Source organism: Erpetoichthys calabaricus, chromosome 1 (assembly GCF_900747795.2).
Source record: "Erpetoichthys calabaricus chromosome 1, fErpCal1.3, whole genome shotgun sequence".
NCBI lineage: Eukaryota > Metazoa > Chordata > Cladistia > Polypteriformes > Polypteridae > Erpetoichthys > Erpetoichthys calabaricus.
In genome coordinates, this window is record NC_041394.2 from 159,909,794 (window position 1) to 159,934,793 (window position 25,000).

General features: G+C 38.8%; 1 protein-coding gene across 2 annotated transcripts in view; it reads left to right on the forward strand.

The window, feature by feature from the left end:
• abcf1 (ATP-binding cassette, sub-family F (GCN20), member 1) overlaps positions 1-25,000 on the forward strand; it is a 546,353-nt gene that overhangs the window by 333,726 nt on the left and 187,627 nt on the right. For both annotated transcript variants that reach the window (XM_051920392.1, XM_051920395.1), the window contains one exon: positions 3,959-4,039. The gene's annotated coding sequence lies outside the window, so the exon portion shown is untranslated. The remainder of the gene's footprint in view (positions 1-3,958; positions 4,040-25,000) is intronic.

Here is a 25,000-nt window from a genome sequence, read left to right on the forward strand (position 1 = left end):
CAGAGCAGTTTCAATGGCAATGAACAACTCCTCTGAGGTTAATTGCATGTTTGTTTGTTATGGTGTACATTGATACCAAATCTGTAGCAGAGATGCAAAGAACATTTTGCATTAATTTTAATGTGCCTTTACAAGTAATTCCTTCTTTTCACCCTGAATGAAAGCAGTATGATAAATGTCCATTTGATAAACATCCATCAACAGGTACTGAGAAGGACATATTTGTTAGACCACTGAAAACTGTAAAAACACCAGAGAAAATAAAAAAGGTTGAGATAAGCAGTGGATATTCAGCAAGATGTCAGTTGGTAGAACTGAACATTTCAAAGTGGCCTAAAATCTTCAGCAAGATTTATTCTGTTACCTGTATAAAATATAAATATTGTAGTGCTTATATTTTTTAGGAAAACGTTTGTTTTTTACTTGGTTAATTGAATTGTTAAATGGAACCCGGAATATATTTAAACTACAGTAATCCCTCCTCCATCGCGGGGGTTGCGTTCCAGAGCCACCCGCGAAATAAGAAAATCCACAAAGTAGAAACCATATGTTTATATGGTTATTTTTATATTGTCATGCTTGGGTCACAGATTTGCGCAGAAACACAGGAGGTTGTAGATAGACAGGAACGTTATTCAAACACTGCAAACAAACATTTGTCTCTTTTTCAAAAGTTTAAACTGTGCTCCATGACAAGACAGAGATGACAGTTCCGTCTCACAATTAAAAGAATGCAAACATATCTTCCTCTTCAAAGGAGTGCGCGTCAGGAGCAGAGACTATCAGAAAGAGAGAGTAGTACTAGGGTGTTGTACCGTGTTAGCCATTATGACTGTAGAGAAAAGCCAAGCAAAATGACACCTTTTATTGGCTAACTAAAAAGATTACAATATGCAAGCTTTCGAGGCAACTCAGGCCCCTTCTTCAGGCAAGAGGAAGAGAGGAAAGCAAACAAATCAATAGGGCTGTTTGGCTTTTAAGTATGTGAAGCACCGCGGCACAAAGCTGTTGAAGGCGGCAGCTCACACCCCCCTCAGTCAGGAGCAGACAAAGAGATAGAGAGACAGAGACAGAGAAAAACAAACAAGCAAAAATCAATACGTGCCCTTCGAGCTTTTAAGTATGCGAAGCACCATGCAGCATGTCGCTTCAGGAAGCAGCTGCACAGAAGGTAGCAACGTGAAGATAATCTTTCAGCATTTTTAGACGAGCGTCCGTATCGTCTAGGTGTGCGAACAGCCCCCCTGCTCAATCCCCCTACGTCAGGATCAGAGAAAGTCAGCGCAAGAGAGAGAGAGAGAAAAGTAAGTTGGGTAGCTTCTCAGCCATCTGCCAATAGCGTCCCTTGTATGAAATCAACTGGGCAAACCAACTGAGGAAGCATGTACCAGAAATTAAAAGACCCATTGTCCGCAGAAATCCGCGAATCAGCAAAAAATCCGCGATATATATTTAAATATGCTTACATATAAAATCCGCGATAGAGTGAAGCCGTGAAAGGCGAAGCGCGATATAGCGAGGGATTACTGTATTTGCAAATTCATTAAAAAAAATACATTGTTAATGGCAGATATATTTCAACTATTTGCAAATTCAAATAAAAAAGATATGTTAATAGCGGACTTCAGTTTAGAAATATTATTTAAAAAAATGTTATTTAAGACAAGGTGAAAAATCTGCATTAATTTTTGAGCTACTTCATTCTTTTTCCAGCATCATGTGTTAAGTGACAAAGTTATGTGACCTTTTATATTCCATCCATCCATTTTCCAACCCGCTAAATCCGAACACAGGATTATTTCAAAAATCATAATTTCCTTGTGCTGCAGAATTTCTTTGTGCTATCCTAAATCTTACAATAAGAATTTCCAATAACATTGATATACCTCAGGGATATAATCCCTGTTTTGAATGTAATTGTTTTAGGTTGAAGCCCCAGATGCACCCTGTGTGAAGTGTGCATGTTTTCCCTATCTGTACACAAGTTTCCTGCAGTGATCCAGTGTCCTCCCACAGTTCGAAGACACATTGATTAGCTGGATTGGCAATGCTTAACTGGCCTTAGTGTGTTTGTGTCTGTGTGTGTTCATCCTATAATGGGATGGCTCCATGTTTAGGGAATGTTCCTGCCTTGCATCCTGTACTTATTGGTTTTGGCACCAGCTGCCCTCTGACCCTGCTAAGGATAAGCGGGTTTGGATGATTTGAGCACTGTTTTAACAATTAAACTCTTTTTCCCATTTTATCTTCTATTGTTATTCCTGAGATTAAGAATACAAAAATATTTACTTTTTTATTATATGGCCATTTTTATTTGTCTCCTAATGACTCCATTGTGATTATGATAATAATTCTCTTCTTGAGTCCCTATATGGTACTGATTTTCATATTTTGGTACTCTTATTAAAAAAATTTAAGAACCACTGTTTGTAGAAATTCTGTATATTGAGGCACTCTATACACTCAGTGTGGGACAGTCCACCTAAACTACCCTTTGATGTAGTTTAGACTCCATGGTGGACCCATACCCTCCCCCTTCTTCTCTTTGGTGCTCTGGAGACTCTACAGAGTAAAATAAATTTCAATGCACTGGAGAATTCAAAGGAAATCCGTAGCTTGTAGCAAAGTAGGGTAGCATAGTACATATTTATGTGACGCACCTCGTGGGCTCATTATTGTGCGACCAGAGGGGTTTGGGGTTATGGGGAGTTATCAGTTATTTGCTTCAGTACCATTTCGGTACCGGTACTGAGGTTGTAAAGGTGGTATCGATACCACAGTCAAAATTTTAGTACTGTTCCTACAATAATCCTTAGTTTAATTCTTGTGAGATGTGTCTTGCTATAAATTTGTTTGAATTGTGCTTTTAATCCATTAGCTTTCCCTGCCATCATTGTGTGTTTTTCTGCAGTGTGTTCCTGTGTCCAGTTTATTTAAACATTTTTGTTTATTTGTTTACTTAGACTTTTCTATGATTTTGGGCTCCCTGTGTTCGTTGTCTCTCTCTCTCCTCCTCCCCAACCCCATTTTGCATGGGCTGAAAAGCATTTGATGTTGTCTGGACCTTTTTAAGGTGGTTTGAGTGTCAAGGGGGTTGGTATTACCGTCCTTTACTGCTGAATTGGCTTTTGTAACTGTTGTATCCATTAATAATTTGATCTAAAAAAATTATATTTATGATATAATGAATCTGTTAATTATTTGAATGTATTGATACAATAGAAAATCTGATTAACCCATCACTATTTTCTTCTGCATACTTTTTATTATGTTTCTAGTATTTGCTTGTTTGTGTTGCAGTGTATTGCCCTTTTAACATTTGTTTTGATCTGTTTATTTGGTAGCTTTTTTAAATAGCAGGTGTTTGTCAGAAGCTAGGGGTTATTAATGATTACTGGTAGACTGTGAAACTTTTTTATGTTAGTACATGAGAAAATTCACTTTTTATACCCTTTCTGGAGACTGTTAATCATTATTTGTAATTTATAAAGGTTTTTTAGATTTTGCATTAAGTGCCGAGTTCATTTAAATGCTAGTTTCTCTGTACTAATGACGCTGATATCGCTGAAATGTCAATTCCTTTTTGTGAAGAATTAAGAATTAATCTTGTGGTTATTACATTTTGACTTTCTGGTTTGGTATAGTTGATCTTATATATCAGCTTAAGAGTTATCTTTCTACAGATAATTATTTGCAATTTTGTGTGATCTTATTCTGACGTTAATCACACTTTATGGTTGAAACATCAGCTCTGGGTTCATGTATGGCTTTGCTACTTAAGGATTTTTTTTTCAATATATTAAAATGCTGAGGTGTTAAAGCAAGCACCAATAACAAGTTTGCTCATTCTTTGTACTTATACATACTTTGAAATTGACATAGAGTACACAACCTTGACTAAAGTTCTGGCTTTCTCCACTTGCCTGTCAGTAATGCCAACTTGTTTTCTTTTCTGTAGTTTTTTGAAGAATTAGCTGCAGATGACAAGAAAGATACAAATGAAGAACAGACCGGCAAAGAGCAGCAGCAAAATAAACAAGTAAGTATTAATATATTTTCTCTTGCAAAACTTTGACTTGGTTATTGATGACTCAGAGTTAAGATAAATGACTTGCATTATACCACCACAATTATTAATTTTTCAAATTGCATTCTTCTAATTTGCATTCTGTTACTATATTTAAAGCACTCCATACCTGCATAAGTCATCAGGTCTAATCAATGTTGTTTATGTCAACAACAATGGAGGGATCAGTGTTGCAGATTATTAGTTTGGAATATTTCAGTTTACTGCAGACTGCATTGCAAGGAATAGGGTCAAAAATCACTGCCATAGCAACAAAATCTTCAAACTTTGTCATTTTAAGATTCATAAAGACAGAGATGCTTGCTAGAGTATTAACCCCAAATACTGTGATTGATGTACATCAGTTGGAAAAATGATACCATATCAACTGTGGAACCCTTCGTCTATCTCCTTGGCTGCATATTAACTTCACTGACCCTGTTTCACGTTGCCCCTCTATAACTCCAATCAATGCTATCTCATACCGATTTGAGTCACCCACTGCTTGCATTAGGTGCGAGTCCAACATATGGTCTGTTTGGTTTCTGATCACCTTGAACTGTTGATCCAAGAGAGGATCTGTCCTCTGTGTCATCAGCAGGAATTGCTGTAGTTTCAAGAGGGGCCTTTCCCTTGGGCAGGACTTGTAATCTGACGAAATGGTTATGGGTAGGGGTATTAACGTTCATAACTAGAATTGCATTAAAACCCTTTGGCATAATAACGACAGATTCAACAGTAATTATTATTATTATTACCCTAACAGTCATACCCTTTTCATATCAATTATCAGTTTTCGATGGACCCTTGATCATCAGTAACATCAGTAATATATTTTAGTGCAGAGGCCATGTCAAACATCTCATGTATTGCTTTGTTTTTGTATTTGTCATTGAGATAGTGAACTGTCTTCTCTTCCTTACCTTTGGTGAGAACTGTGTCACCCTTCTGCATTGCCAGCATTTAGTTGTTGAAAAGGTGGAGGATTGGTTTAAAAAAATTTCTCCCCACAAAGAGTGTCTTGTGAATTCAACCAGAGGGCTGAACAACTTAGTGATGGCCTCCAGTACATCAGTGTCCTGCTAGGAGGATGTGCGGTGTCTTTCATTTTGGTCATTTGAAAGGAACTGGGCAATGGCCTGCTGTTGCTTGAGGACCCTGTTAATCATGGCCTGCCTAGATCCCTATCTGGTTGGATGTTCTGTCTTTAGCAAGTGTTCAGGCAGATCAGCTTCTTCTGTGCCTCAGTGAGCTCAAACTTTTTTTCTCTAACTATAGGAGAAGCTGTTGACTAGCTCCTTGTAGAGACCCATCTCATGGTTGATCCTGGGATCATTTATTGCATTCTGTCAGATTACAACAAATATATACATATTAAATATCATAATGGTCACCATAACCTTCATCAAAAGTAGCATATGGCAGTTGGTATATGTGTGTGTGAGTGAGAGAACATTACAGAATAGCTGACTTGTTAATTACTAATTTTTCTTATTGTTGTTAATCTCATATTACACATCAATCAGGATCAAGGAATCCTTCTTACCAATGGCCAAGTGGAGTCTATGCCCGAAACACTGGAGGCTCATCGATCCATTGACATTGGCCACTAGCTTTTTGTTTGAGGCATTGTCCGTAAAAGTACAGGCAAGCTTGTCTTCCTTTAAACCCAATGCAGCTATTGCTTCCCTTGGTCCATGGATGATGTTTTGCTCCTTGGGATCTTAAGGAAAAAAGCTGTGTTCTTGCTCTAACTCTGTTCAGTGCTTGCATGGACAGGATAGGATGTTGGCCAGGAATTTGATTAGCTACTGAGTAGAGCTGGGCGGTATGACCAAAATTCTATATCATGGTATTTTTCAAAATTATACCAGTTTCATGGTATTCAACGGTATTTTTTTTCCCATGCATGAATGGACGTTAACTACATTTTCCACTGCAATTACTGCAGTAGACTGGCTAAGAATAACCTATTCGACTGTCATGAGAATAGTACATTGTACAAAAATTTTTTTAATGTGCACACAAGTATTAATACAGGTTTGCATGGCCCCATAAAGTGTTAGTTTTCAAGGGGGTGGCACTAATGAAGAGAAGGAATCACATTGCATTACAGTTGCAGTCAAAATATAGAACCATTTTATTGAACAAATTTTGCAAAAACTTAAACTATAATTTTGACAACATATTTTCAAATATCCAAAGAGGCATTTAGACTTAGTAAAATATCCAGAGGTGCTTGTCAAAAGTTCTATTGCACTGAACATGTCTTAGAAAAGAATAAAGAGTAAATATTTTTGTAAACCAACTACACTTTCTGTTAATGTCAACAATCTCTGTCCACTGAAACATTAGCTATATGGATTGTAATGGCGTTGGTTATCTTGATCCACCGCTTGCTTTTTTTGTTGTAGGCTGGCCTACAGTGTCCTCTAGCTTTTTCAGTTTTACCTGAGGACATGGAGGGTGCCAATCTTAGTTCCATAGATTCATGGTACTCTAAAGCATGTTTGCGGCTATGGTGGTGCAGCAAATTGCTTGTGTTACCGCCTCCGGCGACAACTTTAGCTCGACAGCATCTGTAGTTAATAATTGTTTGGTCCACATCCAACCTTTTAAAACCAAAATCTCCAGACACCAGATGCAGCTCCTTTTTTCGGCAAAAGTTCTTCTGTGTCATCATGTTCAACTTTATCGTCTGCTACAGCTTCAGCTTCGGAATGTTCTCTGTCAATTTTCACCACTCAATACCTCCAGTAACGCATGTACTCCATTGCATGCATGTTTAGCAGTGAAAAAAGTCCCCCCTTAAACAGTTTCCCACTGTGTCACGTTCCGAACGTTGTTTAGGCTATTTAAACCGGTATTGCGATGTAAGAAAAAACGGTTTTCGGTATGAACCGGTATACCTCCCAGCACTACTACTGAGCATTAACCATGACTTGGGAAGTAATATACAATATGGTTATCAAAGCCTGAAATACAAACCACACTAGACGAGTGAACCTACAATGAGATATGACTGCAACAGTGTGAAATATGGGTTATGTTTGGACATAACACTTAAGTTAACTTTAACTGTGACAAAGTTGCAGCAGAATGTAAAGTTATTCTAGAAATCAGTCTGATAAAATATATGCTGGCGTGGACTGTATGCCAACAGTTGCAATGGTTTTCTAAAAACTGTGCTCAACATCTAGAATGAATTATCCCAACGGCTCCCATATCTTGGGAAATATCATTTGACTGGGAAAGAGAAATGGGTGGGTTTGAGTAGGTGGTAGTGGGTGAACAGGAGCAGTGCAGACTATGAGAAAAAAGGTTTTCTACAGGTATTGAATGTCCAAGCTTTACTGTATATATTAATATGATTTTATAGTTTGTTTACCTCTAGAATCGTTTAATAATAGTCTACCTATAGTTGATAATTGGCGAATTTGGAAGTTTTAGTACAATAAACAAAATATTTAATCAGAATTTTTTTAAATGTAACTGTGGCAAGTTATTTCTCACAGATCTGTTAAAATGATGCAAAATTGTACACATTTTTAAGGTTATTGATCTTTGTGCTAAATTGGGTGCTGGTAATTTTAATGAAAAAGGAAACACTTCATTTGTTTTAAGACTGACATTAACAGTACTAATGTAGAATCAAAATGCTCAATGTATTGTTGCTAGACTCCTAATAAATTTTCATTAATGCATTTTTACTTTAGCTTCAATATTTTGTATTAAAAAAATTACATAAAGTGTCTTGTTAGTTATAGGTTAATAATTTCATCCAGGCAAGCAAGGCAGCTGAAAGTCCTGTGGCACCTAAAGCCAATGTCAGATTACGCAACTTCTAGTCATTGGATATGTCAGAGTTGCTGGCTGCAGTTGCATCAGTGGACTATGTCAGTTTACACAAGTGAAAATTGCCGATCATGCCAAATGTTAGGGGCTGTGTCTCGAATTTTCAGCACAGTTGAGCTTGACTTTTTTTTTTTTTTTTTCTGATAGCCAGTAGTGTGTGCCTGATGAGGCCCATGCTGTACAAAGGGTTAACTGGTATGGTGGGTATATTCGCAACTGCTACTGTCTCTTTTCTTTTTTATGTTCTGTCATTGTGTGTAAAACATGAATTTTTTTCCATTTATAAGGTCCAAAACACCCACATTCCTTGTTTCTCATGGCTGCAATATAATGATATAATTCTGAAGGAGCAGTCATTGGTTGTCGGCAGTGCCCGCAGTTACTACTAAAGGCACATTTTGATTTTGTCACAGTCATTGGGTATCTCAAATTACATGACTGATCTTCATGGGAGCACAACAATGACTACCCCTAACTCGCTAAGATTATGTAAATGTTGGCTATGTGATGATGCGGGTTCGCTCCATGCTCCCATCTTGCGTTTGGGGAGCCCTGAACCCGTCACTGTCGATAATGTCACCGATGAGCTTGGCAGTGAGGCATAACAAATGGAGCAAGGGGATGGTGTAATAGTGCAAAGTGCTTTTATTAAAATCAAATCAAAACAATATCCCAATAAATAGTGCAGTGCCTTCCAAAAAGTCATTAAATAAATAATCCATAAAACAAGTGCTGAAGTGGAGATTAAAAACACCATAGAAAAAAAAAACAATCCTTTTAAAACAACGACGAGGTTAAAACAACGCTGGAAGCAGTCCTTTAATATAAAGCCCGGTGTCTTTTGTTTACCTGGCGGCTGTCCTGCTTCTCCCATCGGGCTTTGCAACAGGAGAGTTGCCATACCTGCAACTGACCTTCTTTCCACATAACTGATCTGGTGGCCTTCTGATCCCAGGCTTCGGTTGCACTCCCCCAGACCAAGACTTGGCTTTTCACCCAATGGCCAGGACGCTCACATTGGGGTTTCTACTTCCAAGCCTCCCAACTCCCACTGCCTTCTCGGCCTTACGCGGCCAGCTGTCCTTCTGCCGGTCACTCCCATTCCTTCATAAAATGCTCAGTGGGAGCGACCACTACCAACTGCCCTAGGTGTTGGCCAAACACCCCTGCTAGGGCTCACTGTCCAGCTGCCTGCTCGCTCACACCGGTTCGTTCTCTCTCTCCACTGCTTCCTGTTCTCCTGCAACCTCCGGCTCTTTTTCTTTTTTCTCTTCCTTTTGCTGCCTCACACTTCTATTTATGAAGAGTACGTGGCAGCTGTGGCAAATCAGCAGCCCCGAAACAATCACGGATGCGGACCGCTTCTCACCTGTGTACTTAGGTGAGAAATGCCCACATCACGAATCACCCCGGGAAATTGCTTCAGCCACACAACCACCACGCCCCCTCGCTAAGCCGCGAGTGCGGTGATTATTTATTTAAAAGTGGCCTTCCTGGTGGGAGCTGTGGACCCGCAACACCACAGGCTACTACTAAAAATTGTTGGAAATGTTGCCTAATGTAACATGTCCTTAACCTTCCTCTGTCTATCATAGATATCTGGACCAGTGATTTCTAAAAGTTGTTTCTTATTTCAAAAAGACTATGACATCACCCTCACGTTCTGTATTTTTTCTAGTTATTTAAGTAGGAGTATGTTCAAGTACATAGTCTTTGGTAAAAAAAAATCAGCATTAATTCTTTTCACCATTCAGTTTTAAAGGTCGTGAACCACTCCAAGAAGAAAAAAAATAGCTTGTAGTTTGGAATAACTATTACATTTAATATGTTAATCCATGTGACAGTGAATGGAAACTGTTCAAACAAAGACCAATGAGCCCACAGATAATTGTGTAATTTACTGAATTTAAGTTTTCTTTATGTATCCAATAAATGAAACTTATGTTGAAGGGAAGGGTTTGGGTTAGAAAAATACATTTGGATTATATTGTATCTTAGTATATATTTTTGCTTACAAGGAAAAACTTTTGTTCCAAGCTTAGCTTAAATCCCCTAAGTTCAACACTGCCAAAAACCAGTTTAATAATGTTGTTGAAAAGGAGAGGTGAAAAAGAATATCTTCGTACCACAGTTTGAAGCAAATTTGTATTTTTACAGTGTCCTCCATATGGTTTAGGACAGAGACAAATCAAACATTTCAGACGTGATTAAAGTGTACATTGCAGACTTTAATGTTGTTTGCATACATTTTAGTACCACCATGTAAAAATTACATTACTTTTTTTACATGGTTCCCCTTATTTTTAGAGCACTCAGTATCCAAGTCATTTTTGTGATCATGCATTTGTACCACACATTTTGATTTAAGAATGCCTTCCCTGGTTATATATTTTAGTTTTTTTCTGACCATGCAAATCATTTTTCATCTGAAATGCTGAACACCTTCTTAAAGTGATATTAATGCAGACCACACAACCTTCAAATGATGGGAAAGAACGTGGCACTAGTTTGTGTTTACCTAAAAGGATTCCTGTTGTACTGCTAATTTTTTGTTTTGCTAACTTAGGTCAGGTTATGTTTTTGAAAAAAAATACAGTGATCCCTCGCTATATCGCGCTTCGCCTTTCGCGGCTTCACTCCATCGCGGATTTTATATGTAAGCATATTTAAATATATATCGCGGATTTTTCGCTGCTTCGCGGGTTTCTGCGGACAATGGGTCTTTTAATTTCTGGTACATGCTTCCTCAGTTGGTTTGCCCAGTTGATTTCATACAAGGGACGCTATTGGCAGATGGCTGAGAAGCTACCCAACTTACTTTCTCTCTCTTTCTCTCTCTCTTGCACTGACGTAGGGGGGTGTGAGCAGGGGGGGGCTGTGTGCAGCTGCTTCCTGAAGGACATGCTGTACAGTGCTTCGCATACTTAAAAGCTCAAAGGGCACGTATTGATTTTGACTTTGTTTTTCTGTGGCTCTCTCTCTCTCTCTCTCTCTCTCTCTCTCTCTCTTTTCATGCTCCTGACAGAGGGGGTGTGAGCTGCCGCCTTCAACAGCTTTGTACCGGCGGTGCTTCGCATACTTAAAAGCCAAAAAGCCCTATTGATTTTTTTTTTTGACTGCTTGCTTTGCACTCCTTTGAAAAGGAAGATATGTTTGCATTCTTTTAATTGTGAGACCGAACTGTCATCTCTGTCTTGGAGCACAGTTTAAACTTTTGAAAAAGAGACAAATGTTTGTTTGCAGTGTTTGAATAACGTTCCTGTCTCTCTACAACCTCCTGTGTTTCTGCGCAAATCTGTGACCCAAGCATGACATTCTAAAAATAACCATATAAACATATGGTTTCTACTTCGCGGATTTTCCTATTTCGCGGGTGGCTCTGGAACGCAACCCCCGCGATGGAGGAGGGATTACTGTGTTATTGATTGTAATTTCAAAGTCTTCAGTTCACCCCAATTCCTTCCTTCACCTCTATTGACTTCTGTCAACTGTTTACCGTCTTGCCCACCTCTTGCAACCACCTTCCAGAACCCCACCCAACCCACACTTTGCCTGCTCTTATCAGAATTGGCCACCTGCTAACTTATCATTACCTTTTCTCAATATTACTTATCACCAGCCCCCTCCCCTTGCCCTCATTCAGAATCACTTGTCACCATCCAACGTCTCCTCCTCTTGTACCCTCTTGCTGGCACTTCCCTATTTGTGCACACTGCTTTCTCTTTATAGTATGTGCATTTGTATTGTTTTACATTCATTTATTCAGTTTTTGTTGTTTCTTGACCTGTTTACTGATTACACGGCAAAAAAAAAAACAACATTGCTCTCCAGCCTATTTTCCGTACTATAACTTTTTTCATTAAGAGTAAATGTAGTTTTAGCTCTGTGTGGACAACTGAGGTGAAAAAAATGGGCACTGAAGTATGCAAAAACATTATACACTTTTAAATGATGTATGTAAATGCCTTGACTAAGGCAGCACGATATTGGGAAAAATTGCGATGAACAATAAACTTTATAATGTGAGCATGATAAATTATGCGTTAAATCAGAGATTAAGGTTGTGCACTGTGCATTATCACCAATTGTATAATACAGACAATAAATTGAGATTGTTAGCTGTATATGTTTATTAAAACAAAAGTTGCTGTCAAATAATTAGTAATATAAAAAAGTAAACTGGTTCTGTGGAAAAAGCAATACATGCTGCAATATACAAATATTACTCTGTAAAAAGTTATTTCCAGCAATAGTTTAAATCTAACAGATGTTTGGATTATTTCTCATTTAAGACCTGAAAATTCTGAAGAATATGGAAATTACTTAATAAATAAGAGCACATAAGCCTAAACAACATATCAGAGAAAGAGAATGGAACTTTGTAACTCAACTTTTAAACATTAATTTCCATGTCAAAGGCAGTGACATAACAGTATTAAATAAAAAAAAAAAATCAGATTTTTTTTGGCTTTAAAGGTGAAAGCTGACTTTTTACAGTATTCCCAATGCACTGAAGTCTTTTAGAAGGTGCACTTGTGGCAGGCACACACTTAATTTAGGAAAGTTAACCTGGTGGATTTTCCACCAAGGCAAAGGATCTCCCTCACTGTCAGTTGTGGTTGTCAGAAGGCAGCTATTAAGTTCAGCTTCAGCATCCTCTGCAGGGGAAGGTGTGGTCACAACTGAAGCATGCAAGAGACTTCCCAGAGTCATCTTTGCCCTCTTCTCGCTGTGGTGGGCTGTAACTATGTGGCTCTGCTAAGGCCCAGATCCTGAAGTGGCTGAACTTGTGGTGCTAACAGCTGCAGGCTGGTGCTTCTGTGACAGAGAGAGAGAAATTGAGCTTGCGAGTATTTTTAAATATGAGTTATATTTGAAGCTCTTCACCCTTCCATTCCAAATAAAAAAAAATTACCTTTTATGTTATGTTACAAATAACTTGTGTCTTGATGTCATATAGGTTGTCTTGAATCATGGATCGAGGAAAGCAGAGTCTGGGCTGTGGGGTCCTTGTATTTTCTCTCCATGTACTCCCATACTCATCACTGTCGTCCTAATGTATTGCAAGTGTTTTCATCTTCAACAGATGAAGTACTGGTTGCACATAAGACACACTAGCATAGTCCTCTCCAGACAGTCCCTCTGTAAATTCCTGAAGTGGCTTCAATGCCTTATTCACTGACTCAAGGACCTCTGTGTTCTGCCAAGTTGGAACCAGGTGTTTTCTGTCATTGGGAAGGACTTGACAGAGCCCGTTGTTGCTCTTGGATGCATGTAACAATTTTCTGCATCTTCCCCATCTGGTTGGGAACTTAGGTAAGTTTAATTCCCTCTGTGCAGTCTTCAGTAACAGTTCTTTTCCCAACTGTGTTAGAAATGACCTACCAGCTTTCTGCACATTCCTGCTGCACGATCAATGTGCATGTCACCTTTAGCAGCATTTTCAGAAAATGCCAGAAACAGGAAAGAAAAAGAGAATAAGTTGCAATCTTGACTGAAGTTATATCTCTCTATTATATAAAAAAATCCTGGGACGAGACGTGACTTTTTCAGAGAGACACTTTCAAGTCCTGTGAGACGAGACTTTGTGCCAAGAGAATTAACCACGTCCAGGGCCTGAAAAAAAAGACAAAGAGTAGATGACAAAGTAGAATATCGTAAAGAGGTTCAAAAACGTTGGCGCGATACACACGTAGAGCTGATTAGAGATACTAAAGTACTAAAATTCAAGTCTCCAAAAAATGATAGTTAACAACAACAACATTTATTTATATAGCACATTTTCATACAAATAATGTAGCTCAGAGTGCTTTACATGATGAAGAATAGAGAAAAAAAAGACAAAGTAAGAATTAAAATAAGACAACACTAATTAACATAGAATAAGAGTAAGGTCCGATGGCAAGGGAGGACAGAAAAAACAAAAAAACTCCAGACAGCTGGAGAGAAAAAAAAAATCTGCAGGGGTTCCAGACCATGAGACCACCCAGCCCCCTTTGGGCATTCTACCTAACATAAATGATCAGTCCTCTTTGTATTTAGGGTTCTCATGGAAGGACTTGATGATGAAGGTCATGTAGACTTCTGGTTTGGAGCCACCATGAATAGTCATGATAATTAATTGAATATACAGAGCATCAGGATTATACTAAAATGAAGTTATGAGAAAGCCATGTTAAAGTAATGTGTTTTTAGCAGTTTTTTTAAAGTGCTCCACTTTAACACTTCAACACGCCCTCGACCCTCTGCAGTTTGCATATCAGGAGAAGGTGGGAGCGGAGGATACCATCATCTATATGCTACATCGATCCCTCTCCCACTTGGACAGAGGCAGTGGTGCTGTAAGAATTATGTTTCTAGACTTCTATAGCGCCTTCAACACAATCCAACCTCTGCTCCTTAGGGACAAGCTGACAGAGATGGGAGTAGATTCATACCTGGTGGCATGGATCGTGGACTATCTTAAAGACAGACCTCAGTATGTGTATTTTGGGAACTGCACGTCTGACATTGTGGTCAGCAACACAGGAGTGCCACAAGGTACTGTACTTTCTCCGGTCCTGTTCAGCCTATATGCATCGGACTTCCAATACAACTCGGAGTCCTGCCATGTGCAAAATTTTGCAGATGACACTGCTATCATAGGCTGCATCAGGAGTGGGCAGGAGGAGGAGTATAGGGACCTAATCAAGAACTTTGTTAAATGGTGCGACTCAAACCACCTACACCTGAACACCAGCAAAACTAAGGAGCTGGTGGTGGATTTTAGGAGGCCCAGACCCCTCATGGACCCCGTGATCATCAGAGGTGACTGTGTGCAGATGGTGCAGACCTATAAATACCTGGGAGTGCAACTTAATGATAAATTAGACTGGACTGCCAATACTGATGCTCTGTGTAAGATAGGACAGAGCTGGTTATACTTCCTTAGAAGGCTGCCGTCCTTCAACATCTACAATAAGATGATGCAGATGTTCTATCAGACGGCTGTGGCGAGCGCCCTCTTCTACGCGGTGGTGTGCTGGGGAAGCAGCATTAAGAAGAGGGACGCCTCACGCCTGGACAAACTGGTGAGGAAGGCAGGCTCTATTGTTGGCATGGAGCTGGACAGTTTGACATCTGTGGCAGAGCTACGGGCGCTCAGCAGGCTCCTATCAATTATGGAAAATCCACTGCATCCACTAAACAGTATCATCTCCAGACAGAGGAGCAGCTTCAGCGACAGACTGCTGTCACTGTCCTGCTCCACTGACAGACTGAGAAGATCGTTCCTCCCCCAAACTATGCGACTCTTCAATTCCACCCGGGGGTGTAAACTTTAACATTATACAAAGTTATTGTCTGTTTTTACCTGCATTATTATCAATCTTTAATATTATTTTTTGTATCAGTAAGGTGCTGCTGGAGTATGTGAATTTCCCCTTGGGAAATAATACTTAATAAAGTATCTGTCTATCTATCTATCACTGTATTATCCTGGCGAATTCCTATTGGCAGGCTTTTCCAGATTTTAGGTGCATAACAGCAGAAGGCCGCCTCACCACTTCTTTTAAGTTTAGCTCTTAGAATTCTAAGCAGACACTCATTTGAGGATCTAAGGTTACGATTTGGAATATAAGGTGTCAGACATTCCGATATATAAGATGAAGTGAGATTATTTAAGGCTTTGTAAACCATAAGCAGTATTTTAAAGTCAATTCTGAATGACACATGTAACCAGTGTAGTGACATCAAAACTAGAGAAATGTGCTCGGATTTTCTTTTCCTAGTTAGGATTCAAGCAGCTGCATTCTGCACTAATTGCAAACAATTTATGTCTTTCATGGGTAGTCCTAAGTGGAGTGCGTTATAGTAATCTAGTCGACTGAAAACAAAAGCATGAACTAATTTCTCAGCATCTTTCAATGATAGAAGAGGTCTAACTTTTGCAATATTATATGTGAAAAAAATGCTGTCCTAGTGATCTGATTTAATATGCGATTTAAAATTCAGGTCACAGTCAACAGTTACCCCTAAATTCTTTACCTCCGTCTTGACTTTTAATCCTAATGCATCAAGTTTATTTCTAATAACCTCATTATATTGCCAATCACTAAAATTTCTGTTTTCTCTTTATTTAGCTTGAGAAAATTACTATTCATCCATTTACAGTAGAAACACAAGTAAGACATTGTGTTAGTGAAACAACAGAGTCGGGGTCATCAGGTGCTATTGATAAATACAGCTGCGTGTCATCAGCATAGCTGTGGTAACTCGTGTTATGCCCCGAGATAATCTGACCTAACGGAAGCATGTAGATCGAAAAGAGCAGCAGACCCAGGATAGAGTCTTGTGGAACACCATATAGAATATCATGTGTCTTTGAGTTATAATTACCACAACTAACAAATAATTTTCTACCTGCCAGGTAGGATTCAAACCAATTTAAGACACTGCTAGAGAGGCCCACCCACTGACTAAGGCGATTTCTAAGAATATTGTGATCAATGGTGTCAAATGCGGCACTCAGATCTAAGAGGCTCTGAGGCTAAGGATCTGCGCTGGTATCCAAAAGGTTGCCGGTTCGAATCCCCACCACTGCCAAAAGAGATCCTACTCTGCTGGGCCCTTGAGCAAGGCCCTTAACCTGTAATTGCTCCAGGGGCGCTGTACAATGGCTGACCCTGCGCTCTGACCCCAAGGGGTATGCGAAAACTAACAAATTCCTAATACAAGAAATTGTATAAGGCAAAATAAAGAACAAAAACAAAAAAACAAAAAAAACAAGTCATTTACTACTTTAACAAGTGCAGTTTCTGTGCTGTGATTTTTTCTGAAACCCGACTGAAACTTATCAAGAAAAGCATGTTTATTGAGGTGGTCATTTAGCTGCATAATGACTGCCTTCTCTAGAATTTTACTTAAGAAAGGCAGGTTAGAAATGGGTCTAAAATTTTCAAAAGCAGAGGGGTCAAGATTATTTTTTCTTGAGTAGGGGTTTAACTACAGTAGTCTTAAGACAGTCTGGGAAGACCCCCGTATCTAATGATGAATTTACTATGTCAAGAATGCTATCAATTAGCACGACAATACTTCTTTGAAAAAACTTGTTGGTATTGGGTCAAGGACGCAGGTGGAGGGTCTCAGTTGAGAAATTATTTTATGTAAATCGGGTAAATCTATGCTGGTGAAAGAATTTAATTTGTTTATAACGGAGTACTGGGCTTAAGAGCATCAGCAGTGTTGGGGAGATGTACTATATTATTTCTAATATCATTCATATTTTGATTGAAAAATACAGCAATAGCCTCAAGTTTCACTGGAAGTATTTTGGAGGCATTCCTTTGAGTTACCTGGGTTTAGCAGACAATCAATCGTAGAAAATAAGACTCTGGGATTACTAGCATTGTTTTTTATAATTCTAGAGAAATAGCAACGCCTCTCAAGACGGACTGTGTTATTGTATTCTGTTATTTTAACCTTCGATATCTCATAGTGGATGGTTAGTTTAGTTTTTCTCCATTTACGCTCAGCTCTACGGCATGTTCTCTTTTAATCATCACTCTTTGGGTCTTCCATGGTATAACAATGCTGGAAGATTTTTTAACTGTCTTTTCAGGTGCAACTATGTCAGCAGCAGCTCTCACCTTAGTATTAAATTTTTCCACCTTACTATTTAAATTATCCTCACTATTGTAGTTAGCACTATAAATGGACTGTTTGCCTAGAATGTTTGTAAGTTTTAAAGCTGCTGATGAATCAAAGAAGCGTTTTTTAATAATATGCTTCTCATGAATGTTTTCTATCAATATTTCTGTATTAAATAGTAAAAGAAAATGGTCTGATAGACCAATATCAATGATCTCCTTTGGTAATTACTAAGTCTAACGTATGACCTGCTTTATGTGTAGGCTGACTAACTAGCTGTCTCAAATCAAAAGAGTCCAGGAGGTTCATGAATTCTTTTACTTTTGGGTCACACTGATTATCGATATGAAAGTTAAAGTCGCCGACTATTAGGAGTGTGTCATAGTTCGTAATTATAATTGACACCAAGTCTGAGAATTCCTCAAAGAAAGACGCATTAAATTTAGGAGGTTTATACACGGATAATACTAGAAAGTGAGAAACTCCATGAATAACACATAAGGTGCGTTATTTCTTTTTGATGTTGTGATCCGGGCTGATATGGTAAGGCGTATTCAAAACTTTTGGAAATGAATGGCTGCTTTAGAGACGGTTTAGATTTTGTCTTCAGCCTGGCCATGCTGCTTGCACATTTTTGTGAACAGAACTCTTTGTATTTCTGTTTATGCTGCTGTTTATGATTGTGTTTCAAATAATTCAACAGGTTTGTTGTTTCCACTCAAAGAATAGCCTCCTCAGCTTGACATAATTTACACAGTACATGAGTTTATAAATGGTCTCCCCATTTAAAGCAAAAGTACTGCTACAAGACAGATTTGCTAGCTTGTTTGGAGACTAAATCTTATGCTTTTAGGCCAGACTTTTTTGCCCTTGGGTATATATACAGTTAGGTCCATAAATATTTGGACAGAGACAACCTTTTTCTAATTTTGGTTCTGTACATTACCACAATGAATTTTAAATGAAACAACTCAGATGCAATTGAAGTGCAGACTTTCAGCTTTAATTCAATGGGGTGAACAAAACAATTGCATAAAAATGTGATGCAAATAAAGCATTTTTTTAACACAATCCCTTCATTTCAGGGGCTCAAAAGTAATTGGACAAATTAAATGACTGGAAATAAAATGTTCATTTCTAATACAGGTACTTGTCGACTTACGACCGCGATTGGTTCCGACTGACTGGTTGTAAGTCGATCTGGACGTAAGTCGGCCTATGTTAATTTAAGGTAAGAATATTAGACTGGGTAATAATATTGTAATCATCTTAAAGTAATATTTTATCAACATTTTCTTACTTTCTAAGACAAACACAGCATACTACAGTACAATTTGTTTAATATGTGGAAAACGTACAAAACAAGAAATACTGTACTGTACATTTAATTCCTGGCACCACTGGTGCTTGGCTGCGGGTTGTCGATATCGCCTTCATCAGATCAGGCGAGGCTGCGGACGGGGTGATGGGAGGAGTTGCTCTTTTCATAAACATAGTGAGCTTCGTCTGAATTGTTTGTTTTTTTTTTCTCTTCATAAATTTCGCAATAAGGACGAAATGTGTTGCGTGCCATCCGTTCAATCCTCGCAAATCGTTCAATATTTGGGTCCATTTTTTCAAAATGAGCGAGGAGTTTATTCAGTAGATAAATCTTCTGACAATCCCTTTGTGGTGAACATTGTTTGTGGCACCTCCTCCTCTTCGTCTTACTCCAATTCTCTTGTTTCTTCTTCCGCCACTCTTTCTTCTTCCAATTCTATCAGCTCTTCATTCATAAGTTCACCTGATTCCTGGTCTAGCAATTCCTCGACATCTTCCATTTCACATTCCAATGAAAGGTCTTTTGACAGTTTCACTATTTCTTCACGAATCTCATCAAGTTCTTGTTCACTGTTAAATCCAGCAAAAGTATTTACATAACGCTTAACACACTTCTTCCATACGCCATTCATACACTGTGAGTCGACATTTCTTGCGGGGAGGGCTTCTGTTTTCTCTGATCTGAGTTCACCTCTGTTATAGTGCGTCTTTATTTGAAAAGAGCAGTGTCAGATCGGGGCGAGCGTGAACGCTAACTTTGACAAGCGCTATAAATTTACAATGGTTGTTACAGACGTAAATCAAATGTATGTTTTTATTGTATAATATTAACAATAACAGCAGCTCTCTACTCAAAGCGGTAAACTCGAGAAGCTGCTAGCATCGAACCCAGAAGCTCTTGATTGGGAGTCAGCAGTTGTGTGTGGGAACTGTTAACATTTGAATGTGATGATTGTATATAAAACTTGTGCACGAACGAGACTGGGATAACTGTGGATGTGGATGTGAGTGGTGTGTGTGACTGAGAATGACTGGTGTGAAGCCTGAAGTCCAAATATCAAATAAACACTTTCACAAGTACAAGTATAACAGAACAAGTGCGCTTTTATTCAAGAAGAAAAAAGAAAGCAGGTTGCGGTAAGCAGTTGATGCGACTGCTTGCGTAGTGCAATCCTAAGAACTGCCCAATCAAGAGCTTCTGGGTTTGATGCTGGCAGCTTCTCAAGTTTGCCGTTTTGAGTAGAAAGCTGCTATTAGTGTTAATATTATAGGGTTATATGTTAGGGTTATATTATTATCGAAAATTGCCAAAACAACAAGACACAAACACACGTGGGGCAACACTGCTGCGTATATTTTTACTGCTGCGTAGCGAGACTTGAGAGTGCGGGAAACTGGCGCTGCCAACAGCTGGCAGGGGAAACAGTCAAACGCGTCGTAAAGTCGAACAGTCGTAACTTGCATAGGTCGTATGTCGACGAGTACCTGTACTTGGTTGAAAACACTTTGCTGGCAATGACAGTCTTGAACTCATGGACATCACCAGAGGCTGGGTTTCCTCCTTTTTAATGCTCTGCCAGGCCTTTACTGCAGCGGCTTTCAGTTGCTGTTTGTTTGTGGGCCTTTCTGTCTGAAGTTTAGTCTTCAACAAGTGAAATGCATGCTCAATTGGGTTAAGGCCAGGTGACTGACTTGGCCATCCAAGAATTTTCCACTTCTTTGCTTTAATAAACTCCTGGGTTGCTTTGGCTGTATGTTTTGGGTCATTGTCCATCTGTATCATGAATCAATTTGACTGCATTTAGATGGATTTGAGCAGACAGTATGTCTCTGAACACCTCAGAATTCATTCGGCTGCTTCTGTCCTGTGTCACATCATCAATAAACACTAGTGTCCCAGTGCCACTGGCAGCCATGCACACCCAAGCCATCACACTGCCTCCACCGTATTTTACAGATGATGTGGTATGCTTTGGATAATGAGCTGTTCCACGCCTTCTCCATACTTTTTTCTTGCCATCATTCCCATAGAGGTTGATCTTGGTTTCATCTGTCCAATGAATGTTTTTCCAGAACTGTGCTGGCTTTTTAAAATCTCCTTTAGCAAAGTCCAATCTAGCCTTTCTATTCTTGAGGCTTATGAGTGGCTTGCACCTTGCAGTGCACCCTCTGTATTTACTTTCATGCAGTCTTCTCTTTATGGTAGACTTGGATATCGATACGCCTACTCCCTGGAGAGTGTTGTTCACTTGGTTGGCTGTTGTGAAGGGGGTTCTCTTCACCATGGAAATGATTCTGCGATCATCCACCACTGTTGTCTTTCGTGGACGTCCAGGTCTTTTTGCGTTTCTGAGTTCACCAGTGCTTGCTTTCTTTCTCAGGATGTACCAAACTGTAGATTTTGCCACTCGTAATATTGTAGCAATTTCTTGGATGGGGTTTTTCTATTTTCGCAGCTTAAGGATGGCTTCTTTCACCTGCATGGAGTGCTCCTTTGACCGCATGTTGTCTGTTCACAGCAAAATCTTCCACATGCAAGCACCACACCTCAAATCAACTCCAGGCCTTTTATCTGCTTAATTGATAATAACATAATGACGGACTTGCCCACACCTGCCCATGAAATAGCCTTTGAGTCAATTGTCTAATTACTTTTGAGCCCCTGAAATGAAGGGGTTGTGTTAAAAAAAAATGCTTTAGTTGCCTGACATTTTTATGTAATCGTTTTGTTCACCCAACTGAATTAAAGCTGAAAGTCTGCACTTCAACTGCATCTGAGTTGTTTCATTTAAAATTAATTGTGCTAATGTACAGAACCAAAATTAGAAAAAAGTTGTCTCTGTCCAAATATTTATGGACTTAACTGTATATGTATCTATAATAATAAAAGGCAAAGCCCTCACTGACTGACTCACTCACTCACTGACTGACTGACTGACTCATCACTAATTTTCCAACTTCCCGTGTAGGTGGAAGGCTGAAATTTGGCAGGCTCATTCCTTACAGCTTACTTACAAAAGTTAGGCAGGTTTCATTTCGAAATTCAAAGCGTAATGGTCATAACTGGAACATATTTTTTGTCCATACACTGTAATGGAGGAGGCGGAGTCACGTATCGCGTCATCACGCCTCCTACGTAATCACGTGAACTAAAAACAAGGAAGAGATTTACAGCACGAGTCACACGCGGGAACGAAGGTAAAATGACGTTAATTTTTGACTGTCTTTTAATACTGTGTAAGCATACATATTAACACATGTGCAATTAAACGTGTGCATTTACGGGGTGATTTCTCAGGCTTAAAAGCTCACCTTTTATCAAACGCGGGAAGAAAGGTAACTGACGTTGTTCACTGTCTTTTAATACTGTGTAACCATACATATTAATCACATGTGCAATTAAACGTGTGCATTTACGGGGTGATTTCTCAGCTTAAAAGCTCGCCTTTTACTAAAAAGGTAAATGCAAAACTATTTTCAATCAGTTTATTGAAACGCTCCCGTTAAGGATTGCAATAACATATTCGCGAGATAAAAGAACGAAGTAGGGGGAAATGGAGGAAGAGCCGCAAACAGCGAGAGCAAAAAATTAATTAAACAATTGAGAACGGAGCGAGTTAAGCATACAAGCATGTTCATAAGGGAAACAAAGCACGGTGTAAAACGTAAGTTTAAATTAAGTTTATAGAAACGCTCCCGCTGCGGATTACAATAACATATTCGCGAGATAAAAGTTTAATGAGAAGACACGAGGTATAAACGAACCACACGCCGTGGCGCAACGTTAGGGGCAACGGTTTCAACCATTCTATGATCTGCTTCTCGCAACTGAAAGACGGCACATGGCGGATGTTAGCCGACTTGCTGACCGCAACGTTAGGGGCTTCAACTATGGCGCTGACGCCACATCTCAGTGCCAACACTTTGCAGACTGTACTTAAAAGACACGCCCTCCTCACTGGACAGTTAAAAACACCAATCAAACTAACGATGACATCAAGTATTACCCAATCAAAAGTAGGAAAGGAGGCATCTTCATAAAATGCGTGTGGGATGATTTGCATGAGACGCTGCTTTAAAAAAAAAATGATACAAAAAATACGGGATAAATCCCGTCCAGTATTGATTCAAAACGGGAACGCGCAATTTCATTCTCAAACGCGGCACGATTCCGTATTTTAAAGGACGGGTGGCAACCCTACAGTGCCAGGTAACCACCCATACAATCAGATTGTGATTCAGACTAGGAATGCAATGAATGTAATTACCCCGATCTACATACAAGGCGAAAGTCTTGCAACATTCAAAGATGATGGTTTGGGATAAGTACACCATACAACATAAAAGAGCTTATGAAGCCTTGAACAGAAAAAAGCAAGATCTCAGAGATCGTAAAAAAAAAAATAGGAGGTAATGTCGTTTTACTCGCTGTAGATTTTAGTCAAACATTACCAGTTATTCCACGAGGGAGACCAGCAGATGAACTCAACGCGTGTTTAAAATCCATGCTTCTCCCATGCTCGGTTATATGTCGCGTGTTCTCGGGTAGGTGCACCAAAAAATGTATACATTTAAGCATGTAATGGGCAAACAAAAAATGAGGTATACCCGAAGGCACTGCAGTAGTACTTAATGTAACTTTACTTCTTAAATGTTAATGTTTTACTGTTTAATAATTTATACGCTTCTTATATGTTGTTCAAATTCTATTATCAAAATACCACTGACAGTGCAATGCACGATAACATGGAGTGAATACACCATACGCATCCGCCCACGGCTGCCCTGCTGTGCGCAGATACGAGTTGATTCTACAATAAAATAAAATAAAGATAAAAAGAGTAAAACAATCATCACCCATAAAGCGTGTGTGTGTGTATATATGTGTATATATATATATGTTGATATGTGGATGTGTATATGTATATATATATAATAGTATATATATATATATATATATATATATATATATATATATATATATATATATATATATGTGTATATATATATATGTGTATATATATATATGTGTATATATATATATAGGTGTATATATATGTAGATATGTATATATATGTGTATATGTATATATATGTTTATATGTGTGTGTGTGTATTTTATATATATAAAACACAGCAACACTCATAACAATGACAACACAATTACATTGACAATCATGTTACGTTATTTTTAAAATGTTTTCCTTTTTTTTTCATAACTCTTTAACACACTACTTCTCCGCTGCGAAGCGCGGGTATTTTGCTAGTGTGTATATATATACAGTGCATCCGGAAAGTATTCACAGCGCATCACGTTTTCCACATTTTGTTATGTTACAGCCTTATTCCAAAATGGATTAAATTCATTTTTTTCCTCAGAATTCTACACACAACACCCCATACTGACAATGTGAAAAAAGTTTACTTGAGGTTTTTGCAAATTTATTAAAAATAAAAAAATTGAGAAAGCACATGTACATAAGTATTCAGAGCCTTTGCCATGAAGCTCAAAATTGAGCTCAGGTGCATCCTGTTTCCCCTGATCATCCTTGAGATGTTTCTGCATCTTAATTGAAGTCCACCTGTGGTAAATTCAGTTGATTGGACATGATTTGGAAAGGCACACACCTGTCTATATAAGGTCCCACAGTTGACAGTTCATGTCAGAGCACAAACCAAGCATGAAATCAAAGGAATTGTCTATAGACCTCCGAGACAGGATTGTCTCGAGGCACAAATCTGGGGAAGGTTTCAGTAAAAAATTTCTGCTGCTTTGAAGGTCCCAATGAGCACAATGTCCTCCATCATCTGTAAGTGGAAGAAGTTCGAAACCACCAGGGGCCTCATGTATAACGCCGTGCGTAGAACTCACCATATAACATGGTGTAAGCACAAAAGTGGGAATGTGTGTATGCACAGAAAAATCCAGATGCAGGAATCTGTACGTACGCAAACATCCACGTTCTTCCGCTACATAAATCTCAATCAACGTGAAAAGAAATGCACATGCACGCGCCTTCTGTCCCACCCCAACTCCTCCCAGAATTACATCTCTGAATATGCAAATCAATATAAATAGCCTTCTGTGAAAAGACAATGGGAAAAGCACGGGGGAAAATATAAGAATTTCAGC